This window comes from Phyllopteryx taeniolatus, chromosome 11 (assembly GCF_024500385.1).
Source record: "Phyllopteryx taeniolatus isolate TA_2022b chromosome 11, UOR_Ptae_1.2, whole genome shotgun sequence".
Taxonomy (NCBI): Eukaryota; Metazoa; Chordata; class Actinopteri; order Syngnathiformes; family Syngnathidae; genus Phyllopteryx; species Phyllopteryx taeniolatus.
This window is the reverse complement of record NC_084512.1, coordinates 21,937,842-21,950,251: the sequence shown is the minus strand read 5'-3', so window position 1 is coordinate 21,950,251 and position 12,410 is coordinate 21,937,842. Positions and strand designations below refer to the sequence as shown.

The 12,410-nt window shown below is 38.9% G+C and overlaps 1 protein-coding gene across 2 annotated transcripts in view; it reads left to right on the top strand.

Annotated features, from left to right (window-relative positions):
• Positions 1-12,410, top strand: part of adam12b (ADAM metallopeptidase domain 12b) — a 63,299-nt gene that overhangs the window by 15,720 nt on the left and 35,169 nt on the right. The window lies entirely within an intron of this gene.

Genomic DNA, 12,410 nt, shown 5'->3' with positions numbered 1-12,410 from the left:
CTCATTTGGTGTGAAGTCTGACACTGGAAAAGCAGAACATGCATCTGTGTCCTGGCTGATCAGTAAAATATCGCTATAGACTATAATTTTTGTACTGAATAGTCGTTTATGATTGGTGTACATGCTTGAAGCATGGTGTTGATGCTCTATGATTCTCTCCATTTTAAAGGCTTTGCCGCCATCTTGTAGCATCTATACATCCAATTGCAAACTACTTTTGGGGGGCCTCAATTATTCTGACTTTGCGGGGCTTCATTGTACTATTTTCTCTCGTCTGTTCTTTCATTTTCTCTTTTACAACTGGAGAAAGGACAGCAATTGAGAGTATTGTTACAAATGCTGGCTTTTCAACTTTGCGTCCATAACAGTCCGGATGGTTCTTTTCCTCTTTGGCTCGGAGGACACGACGTCCACTATTTCCAAAAACAATTTGAAATGTGGACTCGTCGGACCACAGAACACTTTTCCACTTTGCATCAGTCCATCTTAGATGAGCTCGGGCCCAGAGAAGCCGGCGGGGTTTCTGGGTGTTGGCTTTTGCTTCGCATAGTAGAGTTTCAAGTTGCACTTACGGATGTAAGCTTGCCGCTTACATGCAGTAATTTCTCCAGATTCTCTGAACCTTTTGATGATGATATGGACCGTAGATGATGAAATCCCTAAATTCCTTGCAGTTGTACGTTGAGGAACATTGTCCTTAAACTGTTCGACTATTTTCTCACGCACTTTTGCACAAAGAGGTGAACCTCGCCCCATCTTTTCTTGTGAATGACTGAACAATTCAGGAAAGCTCCTTTTATAACCAATCATGGCACCCACCTGTTCCCAATTAGCCTGTTCACCTGTGGGATGTTCCAAACAGGTGTTTGATGAGCATTCCTCAACTTTCTCAGTCTTTTTTGCCACCTGTCCCAGCTTTTTTGGAATGTGTTGCAGCCATAAAATTCCAAGTTAATGATTCTTTGATTATCAGTTTGAACATTAAATATCTTGCCTTTGTAGTGTATTCAATTAAATATAGGTTGAACATGATTTGCAAATCATTGTATTCTGTTTATATGTACGTTTAACACAACGTCCCAACTTGATTGGAATTGGGGTTGTAAGTTAAAACATGGTTAAGGTGTATGGGAGGGGTAAAACTATCAAAACATATTTTCAATGTAGTCTCGCTACATAATAGCTTTTCACCTATTGGGTCTGGAACGTATCACCCCACAATAAATAGGGGTTCACTGAATTCCAAATGCGATCAAATGTGCAATTGTCCGGCATTGCTGAATGGATTTTGTTCACCCTTTTAGATTCTGTTGTATTCTACATTGACACTGGCCATCCAAGCCCTGTTTAATAGCATGAACATTAGCAGTGTACAGTGATTTTCACATCACAGCCTGTAAGAACCTGCAAATGGGGGCACATCCTCGCTTGAAAGTCCTTAAAAAGCCGCCGGCGCCTGACTTGAGATTTACTCAGCATGATGCGAGTGCTGGTGAGAAGAAAATCCATTATTCGCAGTGGTATTTTGGAGGCAGCGGAGTGCGAGGCTTCAGATGTTGATGGTGCATAATATCATCCCTGGTGTCATTTATCGACACGAGACAGGAACACATCCTGCCAAGCAAGGCACATGAGAAATTATATTACCTTTTCTGCAGACAAAGATTTCTCAAGATAATAAAATGCACATGTGCGTTGTGCATTTATAAGTTATTATGTGACAGGATCCAGCCATTAGTGTACTTTCTGTCTTGAGAGATGACAGAGAAGCATCTTGAAGTACCCTTACAAAACGTTGTGTAAGGCTTTTAATAAACCCAAATAAGTAATATCTCTCAATGTACAGATTGCTTTGTGTGTGATACACAGTCTCTTCTCTCTTTTTTTTTTTTACATTTTATATTTGCACATATGGTGCTCTCATGAGAAATAAAAAATATTCCCACTCTGGCAGTCCTGCTCAGCAGTGGTTTTGCTCACGCCTTTGGACAGTTTAGTATTCAGTGAACCTAAAATGCATGTTTTTAGAATGTTGCCACCCAAAAATACATATTTTTTTAGAGGGGAAGTAAAAATAAACAACAAACATAATGTGGTTGAAAAAGTGTGCATATACCCTGCTATATCCAGAGATGTGGCTGTGTTCAGAATTAACCAGTCATATTCAAACTCACAACAGTGGCATAACCAAGAACTGGACGTCCCTCCAAAATTGATGAAAGGACGAGAAGCAAACTGGTCTGGGATGCTGCAGGAATTTCTGGCAAGTACTGGCCGTTTTGTCCAACAATCTCCCATCTTCTTCATAAGTCTAGGTTTATGGGGGAGGGTGGCAAGACGGAAGCCTTATCGTACGAAGAAAAAAACAACACACTCCCAAAACCATGTGGGGAAATGTGTTATGGTCCAATGAAACTACGAACTTTTTGGCCATACTAATTCCAAAAGCCGTTCTGTCAGTCCATCCTGCAGTTTTATAAATGTGGTTTCCTGTTTCAGACTCATTCACATGACCAGCATCTGATATAATACGCAAACTTGACATTAGTCTGCAGTCTCCCCGCTTGATGAGGTTAATCAGTCAACACGAGGCCCGCATGTATCGCTGCGCTACGTGCACGTAAGAGGAAGCATGTGTTCAAAATGAGACCATCTGTGTTGCCGTGGAAACAAAAGTGGGGAGAAAGTGTGCTTCATGATATCACAGACAGGACGTTTTTGATCTCGCAGGGTCGGTTGCTGAAGTTGATAACTGCTGATAATTAATGGCAGCTTGTTTAACCATCAAAGACTGATGGTGTGGATACAAAATCGGGTTGACTGTTTTTAAAATGTAATTAAAACAGTGTTATAGATAGAAAATGTAAAAATATAAATATGTATAAAATATGACAAAATAGTATAATACATAATGATACATTACAACTATGACTTTCTTTAAATTTCTAATAATATACCAAAATATAAATAAAGTTTTTGTGTGTATCTACAAAAATGTTGAGTTTTTATGGCAAGGCATAATTTTTCATTTTTAGGTTAAGAAAACCCAAAAAGTCTGCTGATTGAAATGTAAAAAGACAGGAGTCAAATCTAACATTGAATAAATGTTGCAAAAATTTACAATGATCTATACAACAAATATTAATTAACTATGATTTGAAAAGTAATACATAATACAAAAGTAATACATAAAATAAATCTTATATATTTACATACAATAGTTTTATCATTTCATATCAAATTTATCAACAAAAAATGGGAAAATAAGGAAATATATTTTTTTACTTTTGGATTAAAAACTTTGCAGACTTGCTTTTCAACAATATTACACTTTTTTACTTTAAAACATAATGTAACATATTTAAAATTATATAAAAAATATTGCATAAATCAAACAAATATAGCAATTGTATATGGATAAATGTAGCCAAAAATGTCATTTATTGTCTTCCAAGGGGATTCACTGTTTGTCCGCAGTACAAACTAGCAACACAAATCCTCCAATGTTTTAAACCACAATACAGCAACCTGGCGCCCCTTTGTCTAAAGACGATAAAACGTTATCGCACGACATTTCCCTCTAATATCCCAGACATTTGCAAATGTAATGTCATGAAGACATTTTACCTGTGGCTCATCTGATAATTGACATTATCTCCTCATAAGCCGGCAGCCATTATGGCTCATGTTCCACCGCATTAGCATCGGCGACAGATCGTTCATCCGCATCCTCGTGTCAAAATGATACATCAGCACCAAGCAAAGTTTTCATCGCCGTCATCTTTGCGTGTTAATGAGGCGAACAAGCGACAGATTGTATGCTATTAGACTCCGCGCGGCGTCCATGAAAGTGTTAAGAGCGGGGTTTAATGGTGCGAGGTATTTTTTTTCTTTTTTGTCCGCTCTTTTAAGAGGAGGGGAGGAACACTTTGTGTGTTCTGGGACGGGTTAGCTGATGGGCAGTCATATGAAAGCAGTTCAACTTATTTCTTTGTAGAATACAATAACACAACTTGTTTTTCTTAATGTTGCCTCCAAGTACTACGAGTTCATATTATCATTATGCAAATGTTTTGGACTACTAACTTTTGAGTCAAGGCTCATACTGGTATTTTTACATGAGCAAAATCTCACAGCACACCACCAAACAAGTGGATACACAGGCCAATTATGTATCTTCTGCCATGAAATGGAAGTAGGGCTGCGGAAAGAAATCTAAAAACTTGGCTTAGTCGATTCAAAAATAGGTCGACACAAAAGTTCTCAGTCGAAGCTCCGCCAAAAAAAAAAAAAAAATTTCCGCCTGGAACCATGTTTGCGCCACCGGAAATACTGTTTCACACAGACATTTATTGCAGTGTTGTTAGGCCACTGATTAACTTTGCCAAAAATGACAGCGGAGTGTCTGTAAGGGATTTTTAAGACACTATTAGATGTGGAATGAACATATAACATGATTTATGAGTGAGCGGAATGGTAGTTAGCGTTTTTTGACCTAAATTGGTAATCAGTAGCGCGCTAATTCTAATCGCGATTGCTAACCGTTTAGCATTTAGCTAGCTGCAAAGATGGGGCGTGAGAAATTAGTCGAACAGTTTAAGGACAATGTTCCTCAACATACAATTGCAAGGAATTTAGGGATTTCATCATCTATAGCCCATAATATCATCAAAAGGTTCAGAGAATCTGGAGAAATCACTGCATGTAAGCGACAAGGCCGAAAACCAACATTGAATGACCGTGACCTACGATCCTTCAGGCGGCACTGCATCAAAAACCGACATTATTTGCTAAAAACAATCAAGTTCATCAGTTTGAGCATTAAATATCTTTTCTTTGTAGTGTATTCAATTAAATATAGGTTGAAGATGATTTGCAAATCATGGTATTCTGTTTTTATTTATTTTTAACACAATGTCCCAACTTCATTGGAATTGGATTTGTATTTAAGAAATGTGGAAAGAGAGAAAAATCAAAAATAGCTGGGAAAAATAAGAAAACTAAATAATTTTGTTGCAGAATAACAAATGGGTGAATGCTCTTTAGCGTTCACAGAAAGAATTTCTCCAGTCAAATTGTGTTATGGATACCATAAATACTGTCGTTATGCAGTCATAAAGCTGTAATTCCCTCCACAAACAACCTCAGGGCTATAAGATACCATTGCCAGCGGCTAATTTAGCACCACACACGGATGATGATGAGGGATGACCTGGATTCAAGTACAAAGTTTGGTTCTTTTAAGTGAGCACCTTCTCAAAACTGTTCCCTTTTAAGGTCATTTTGGTAGTATGACATATTTCCTTTTGAGCAATAGAAAAATCTTTTCATTCCCACGCCACGCTTTAACGCCAGGTTATGGCTCGTTCTCGTTCAGCTGAGCTGCAAGATCACCGCTGTTAAAAACAGGCTTAGTAACGTACACGACTTCACGGGAATTAGCTGGCGTCCAAACTCAAGTGGACTTTTATTGGACACATAAAACAGTTTTTAATCTTGTTGTTTGCGCTTGTAGCCATACTAACACTAGTGTGTCAGTTCTTAGCTGGTATAAAAAAGAATTGAAAGAATAAAAGAGCTTGCTGATTGTCCCCCCCAAAAAAATATATATGAGGTTTAATAATAATGTCAGCATGTTTTTATAGTGGTTACAAGATCTGCCTCACAGGAGATCCGGGTTTGAATCTCTGTGGAAAATTTTCTGTGAGGCGTCGTCTTGTTTCGGATACTCCCACAACAAAAATTACAATTGTTCCTTGGCTCCAGCTCAACAGTGAAACTAATCAACACAAGCCCTATAGAAGAAAAAAGAAAAGTAACGCACCTGAATTTGATAAATGAAGGTGCTACAGTAGGTAGGTTGTCAAAGGTTGTATTTATCCATCATGCTTGATAGTTCCCACACAAAAACATAATAAAATCCACCACGACCCTCGCTACGAGCATCCTCTTTTTTATGATCACCCTAGTGTTGGCTATAGCTCCTTTTTATGTTTTACAAAGCACAGTACGCCTCAATCTCGGCCATTCAGTTGCAGCATCCGTGAGGTTAATACTGTACTAGCTCTTGCTATTCCTACCCACTCTAAAAACGCCTTTGAGTTTGTTTTTTGAAGGTTTGAAGCGGAGAGATACAAAGCTCACTTTGAAACGATATTGTCACCAGATCATGAGTCATTGTTTGTGTCAGTTTTCTAGCACAAAAAGACAGATTTTCTTTGCCTGGCCTTTCGTTTTACTATGTGAAGAAGTCCATCGCCTTGGAGTGAATGTGCTGAAAGTGTTTTTACTCTGAATGCAAAATAGAAAATCTCTCATAAACAGGTTTTGGGTCATGTGGTGCATTTGAATGTGAAGTGGCATTCCTAGTCTTTCATAATATCTTTAAACATGTACTTTCTTTTACTGGATTCTGCTAGTTAATCTAGAAAAAGAAAAAGCTGTTATTCTTGAGACTTTTAAGACCCAGTTTGATATCATTAGGGAGCTTGTGTCGGTCATTATGTGAATGGGTTCAGCCTTCCAGCCAGTGTGTTCGTTTGAGCATTTATATCGGCAAATTTTAGCCCACTATCTCATTGATCTGTGTATAACTCTGCCAGTGGTAATGTCAAACAGTCCCATGGTCGATTGAGTGGGTATGTGGAAATTTGGTCATGGCACAACATTCGCTCGATGGCCTAAGTGAGGTTGCGAGTTTATATATATATATATATATATATATATATATATATATATATATATATATATATATATATATATGCAGCTAATGTGGCCAATATGCTATTTCCATGCCCCACCAACACACAAAATAACTGGAGTGTGTTGTATATTGTTAGCTCGCTAATAGCATAATTGCCCAAGTCAATTTTGAGTGTTTTTGGAAAACAAGTAAAAACACAAAAAAATCAACAAACAGGTGTCCAGTTGCCCTGATTCCGCCTATGCAGATTACTATGACCTGGATGAATGGGAATCTACATGTTTTTCTTTTTTAAATACACAGCATGTAATGCTCTTGTTTTATGTTTAGTTTGACAGTATACTTCAATTTGGAGTGGCAATTAACAGCGAGAAGTCTTTTTTTTAATCGTTTACTATCTGCTAAAATGTCGCTTGTTGTGAAGCGAGTCGAGTTCACATGTAGGTCTTGCATCGCAAACGTTTGCTAGCAAGTCAAAGCAAAAAAAAAAAAAACGTCCATACGACGCCTCGTATCTCGAAAAACTCATAGGTTGGGTCACTGTATTTACTCTAAGCCGAAATTCACTCGTTAACACTCCCTGGAAAGGTAGAAAAAAATGGCCTCTGTCACCAGTGTCACCATCATAACAGGACGCATAAAAAAGTCTCAGGGCCCATGCCTGAAATTGTAAGTCAGCCATTTTGGTTTGAAGCAGCAATTTCAGGCAAATTCCAGGGCTTGACCTTTGACAAACTCCCACTTGGAAATTCAACCAAGTGAGCCCCACTCGGAAACATATATCCAAGACAGATGGGCGAAGTTTTCTTTGTCTACGCCGTTTAACGTGGGTGGAGCTTGGCCTCAAAGTTTGTTGACCATTTCAAGGATTCACCATGTAAAAGTGGGTAAAAGGGCCCCTTTGTCACTGCCTGCCGCTTTAATTGAGACCCATTCGCGGCTCTCCTCTTTTTAACTGCTGAGCCCAGCACAACTTTTTTGCTAACCAAAACAGCAGCACCCAATGAAGCATGTTAACAGTCTCATATGAATTACAGTTCACCTAAACCTACAAAGTAAATGTCTGGTCGCCTATACAGTTGAATAAATAAACGCACCAGGCCACTTTATGAGGCTATACAGTAGTTGGTAAAGGGGAACAAAATATTAGCATCGGTTTACATGTGACTGTACCCAAGAGAGGCACAAATGAAGAAAGCTGACAAGAGAAGAAGAGAAGTCAAGCACTGCAGTCCTGAGGATTTTGCTCTTTTCATCTGTGTCTTTGTACACCAGTAGAAATTGAGGAGACGCTGAGCTGTATGTAAATCAATTTGGAACGCGGCCGCATATGGAAATAGAATTAGCGTTGTTGAGCCCACCTCTTCATTTCCTCTCTCTGCCTGTGTAGTAGTAGCAGCAGTAGTAATAGTGGTCTTCTTCCAAGTGGGGCCTCCAGCTACTACAGTATAGAAAGGCTTTGGGTTGCACTGGTGGTGGAGGGGAAGCGATTAAAAGAAAATCACCGCAGTTAGCAGTTCGTCTTCAAAGGAAGCGTGCACGAGGAGCCACGCTTCTTGCCAATGGTTTCACACTTGAGGGGCTTTACGCGGTGGTGAATTATTACACAGTCACATGTACAGTATGTAAATGAGGCTAAGATCTACACTGAACACTACTGTTTGAAGAGGTGGCAAAAGTACTAACACTGTGTCTTAAGTTAATGTAGAGATGCACGTGGATCATATAATATGGCATATTTGTCATATTTGAGCATTTTTTTGCAAGCACATTACCCATCAGTCATTTTTGGAGCTAACAACATCAAATAATTCTCAGAAATAAAGCCATGAATGGGGACATTCTTGCTTCTCCGAATCTGTTGCCCTCGTTTTTTGTGCTTCCTTTTTCACGTTCCTCCATATCTCTGCTGTCCCTGTTTTTTTTCCGGCTTGTAAGACCCCAAGGTCTCGGTCAACCAAGATCTCAAGCGCGCTTCACTTTACCTCTCTCTATTTACGTCTTTCTTTATGTCGCGTCATATCCGCGGAGATTGAAAAAAGTAACAAGCCTATTTTGACAAGGTAAGGGGTAGAAAGTACAGATACCTAAAAATATGTGCTTAAGAACAGTATTTGTACTCTACTACCTTCTACCCCTGACTGTATGAAATGTGATCATGTCAAAAAGTGTTTACACAGTTGTAACAAAGCAAATAATCACATCCGTGGTGACTTTTTATGAATCGTGATGTCATTTCAGATACAACACATAGCAAGTTACAAGGTCATGAGACTCACAAAGCAAGAACTATTTTGTATGGTGCTGTGTAATGAGTTTTCTGCTGCATCCTTGTCAGCGTGATCCCCCACATTGGGATTGTCCATATATCTCTGCCTGGCATTCACGCAGAGCGTCGTTGGACGTACACTCTGACTGTCAAGGAATTATGGGCAAGAAATGGGGAAAAGGAACATCTAAAAGAGATACTGTGGCTAGGAAGTTGAAAGGTCAGGAATAGAATCACCACATTGCTTTTATTTTTCCAGCGTTGGTCTGGGTGACATTGACATGACACTTCGGGAGATGTTGATAAGCAGCTTTACTAGTCGACAAGATATTAGTCTGCACAAACACTGCTATTTTTATAATAGATTTTTTTCATAATGTGCATTTTGGAAGTGAACAACCTGAACTACAGTCTGATAATCAAGACCTGGTGCCAAACAAGGAGGTAGTCTCTTCATATAACGACTAGCAAATATCAAGCATGATTGATGAATACAACCTCTATGACAACATCCCTCCTTTATCACCTTTAATTGCCAAATTAAGGAAGTACAATCCCTTTTTGACACACTCATTTCATCTTTTACAACCTGAAAAATGACAGCAAGTGTGAGTTTTGTAACAAATTGTTTTATGGACAATTTAGTCTTTAATTAACCTTCTTGGAATGCGGGAAGAAGGCGGACTACCCAGAGAAAACACACGCCACACAAGGTGCACATGTAAACTCAACACAGGAAGGCCCATGAGCCAAGATTCAAACCCAGAACCCAGAAACACCCACCTTTCTAACATTCAGCACCGGTTATTCCCTTTTTCCTCAATTCGTCATTGTTGTTGTTGTACCTTTTGCAGGCTTCTGACAAGCAAAATGGCCTCATGATTGGGAGTTATAGTGCTACCTTTTACTTCAAATAGCCATTTTCTTGTGGACTAACAACGTTTGTATGGACGTAAATCATCCGGGATATAGTTTTATGAGGCGCTTAAGTTTATTTTGATCGATGGTTTGTGAGTTTCTACATAAACAGGAGATCGTTTTGAAGGAAAATAAGTGTTTGTTTCCCTCGCTATTAAGAGCATCTCATTCATCACAATTAACCCTGCGCGACCATTAGCGCATCCTTAATTAGGCCGCCATGTCTGGAGATTCACAACGCTCGCACTCAATCGATGTGCTCCGGCTCGAGCAATTACTGGAGCGTTGCAAAGGCAAAAGTGATCATAAAAGTAAAGTCGAGGTAGTCAATAAGCAGGGGAGGTGCACAATGTTTATGTACAATAGAAATTAAATAATTTGAGTCTGACACTAAATTCTTCAACGAGATCCATCCATTTTTCTTTAGCGCGTGTCCTCATTAGGATTGCAACTTGCAGAAGTGCTGCAGCCTATTAGAGCTGGCTTTGGAAGCGAGGTGGTCAACACAATGGGGACCATTAAAAACGAGATCCTTCCAGGGAGGATGGTGGTGGATTTTTGTCGAAGAAATACCTACAAGTACTAACATACCACCTTAAATTGCCATTTTAGAGAGGCGACACACTTGTGACTGGATGATACAATTTTTTTTTCAGACCGAGTACACGTACTAATAATAATGCCATTATGTCTTGCAATTGTGATGAAAATGTTTCATGTTAATCAAGTATTGTTCAAAACACCAAACTTTTATTGAACATGGCATGAGTATAACTCTGATATTAGACTTCTCCAAAAATGTAAATTTAATGAAAAATATATATATATTTTTGTCTATTGTGTTTGTATATTCATGATGGATGCTAATTTCGCATTTCACATTGTACTAGCTTTAAGATAGAAGACTTTTGTTTTGTTTTGTTAAATACACAACATGCACTTCTCATTATTTTGTGTTAGCTTTGCAGTAAACCTCAACTGTCAGTGACAATCAGCAGCTTGAAACAAGAACACATGACCTCTTTTTGAAGAATGATTTGCTATCCGCCGAACTGCACACCACACGCTCAGGGAGAGCAGAATAGTAAGCTCAGGCTATTAAAGCGGTACCAGCGTCTCAGTATCAGAAGATTTTTATGAGTGTAGACATACAGTAGCTCGTCTGCCTCTCAATTCTGAGGTTCTGGGTTTGAGCCTCGGCACTGGCCTTCCTGTGTGGAGTTTGCATGTTCCTTCTCATGCTTGCGTGGGTTTTCGCTGGATACTAGACAAACAAGTGTTCACACTCACTTTCCCAACTACAGATAATTTGGATAATTTCTCCGGTGAATTTAACATGCATGTTTTTTAACTGTAGGAGGAAACAAGAGTACTGTGAGGCAGACGTGCTAACCACTACGCCACCGTTCTGACTCGTCAAAAACTGTGGTCAGATAAAGATCAACTGGCGTGCTATTGCCAAGTAGTTGATTACAGGCAGCTTCCAGAAGATCAAAACCCGTGGCTTTAATACACGATGTATGGTCATGCCACTCGGATCTAAGCTGGCTTTCCCAAACATGCTTTTGCTTGGAATTACCGTGCACGTGCCGCTAATCCAATATGGAGCGCAATGCACATCCTCGCTTGCCCTCATGGCAACAACATCATGGTTTTACATTCTAAAAAATGATCGCTGAAAAAAAAACACAATATTGCGGGGGAACATGGTATACCAAATACTGTACATAAATCTTGTTCCAGACGCAAACTACTACCTTAATCAAAACTGTACAAATAATGTTTAAGTAACTTTGAAAATTCTGAACCGTCAAATAAATGTAAAAATAAGGTAACCACTGTAAAAACAAAAACAAAACACTAAGTTTTGGGGGGAGGCTGAAACAGATTAATGGCATTTCCATTCATTTCAATGAGGAAGGATGATTTGAGATACGAGTCAGTACAAATTAAACATGGATCCCAAGGCACCACTGTAATTCATTTTTCATACTTAAAGTTCAGTTGTTTTTTTTTTTTAAATTTAATTTCTAAAAACTGTTTGTGTACAAATATGTTGGTATCTGGAACACAACCAAGTAAATTTGTTATCTTCCCGTTTCTGAATTTTTTAATTTATTTTCATTTTTTTTTGGGGGGGGGGGGCAAGTGCAATATAACAGTGATGCTAATTTAAAAAATTACCGCTCCCCACACCACAAGTTGCTGCCGTTGGCCTGGCAGTAGAGGGAGGTGTGGTGTCCACTTGCTCATTTGCATGAGACCAGACCGCCCCCTCAAAACAGGCTAATTTTATATGAACTATAAGGAAGAGTTTGTTTTATATTGTGACAATATCACAATATGTCTCCTTTGAAAGACTGACTCATTCAAAGTCGAACAATATGTGAATTCATAATATTTCCGGGTCATTAGGGACAGATGTGTGAGGATTTAAAGGTTTAATATCACTCCGTGTTATAAGAGCATAAATTGTATTTATTGCATGCGAAATGTTGAATTCTACTGCAGTCAAACGTT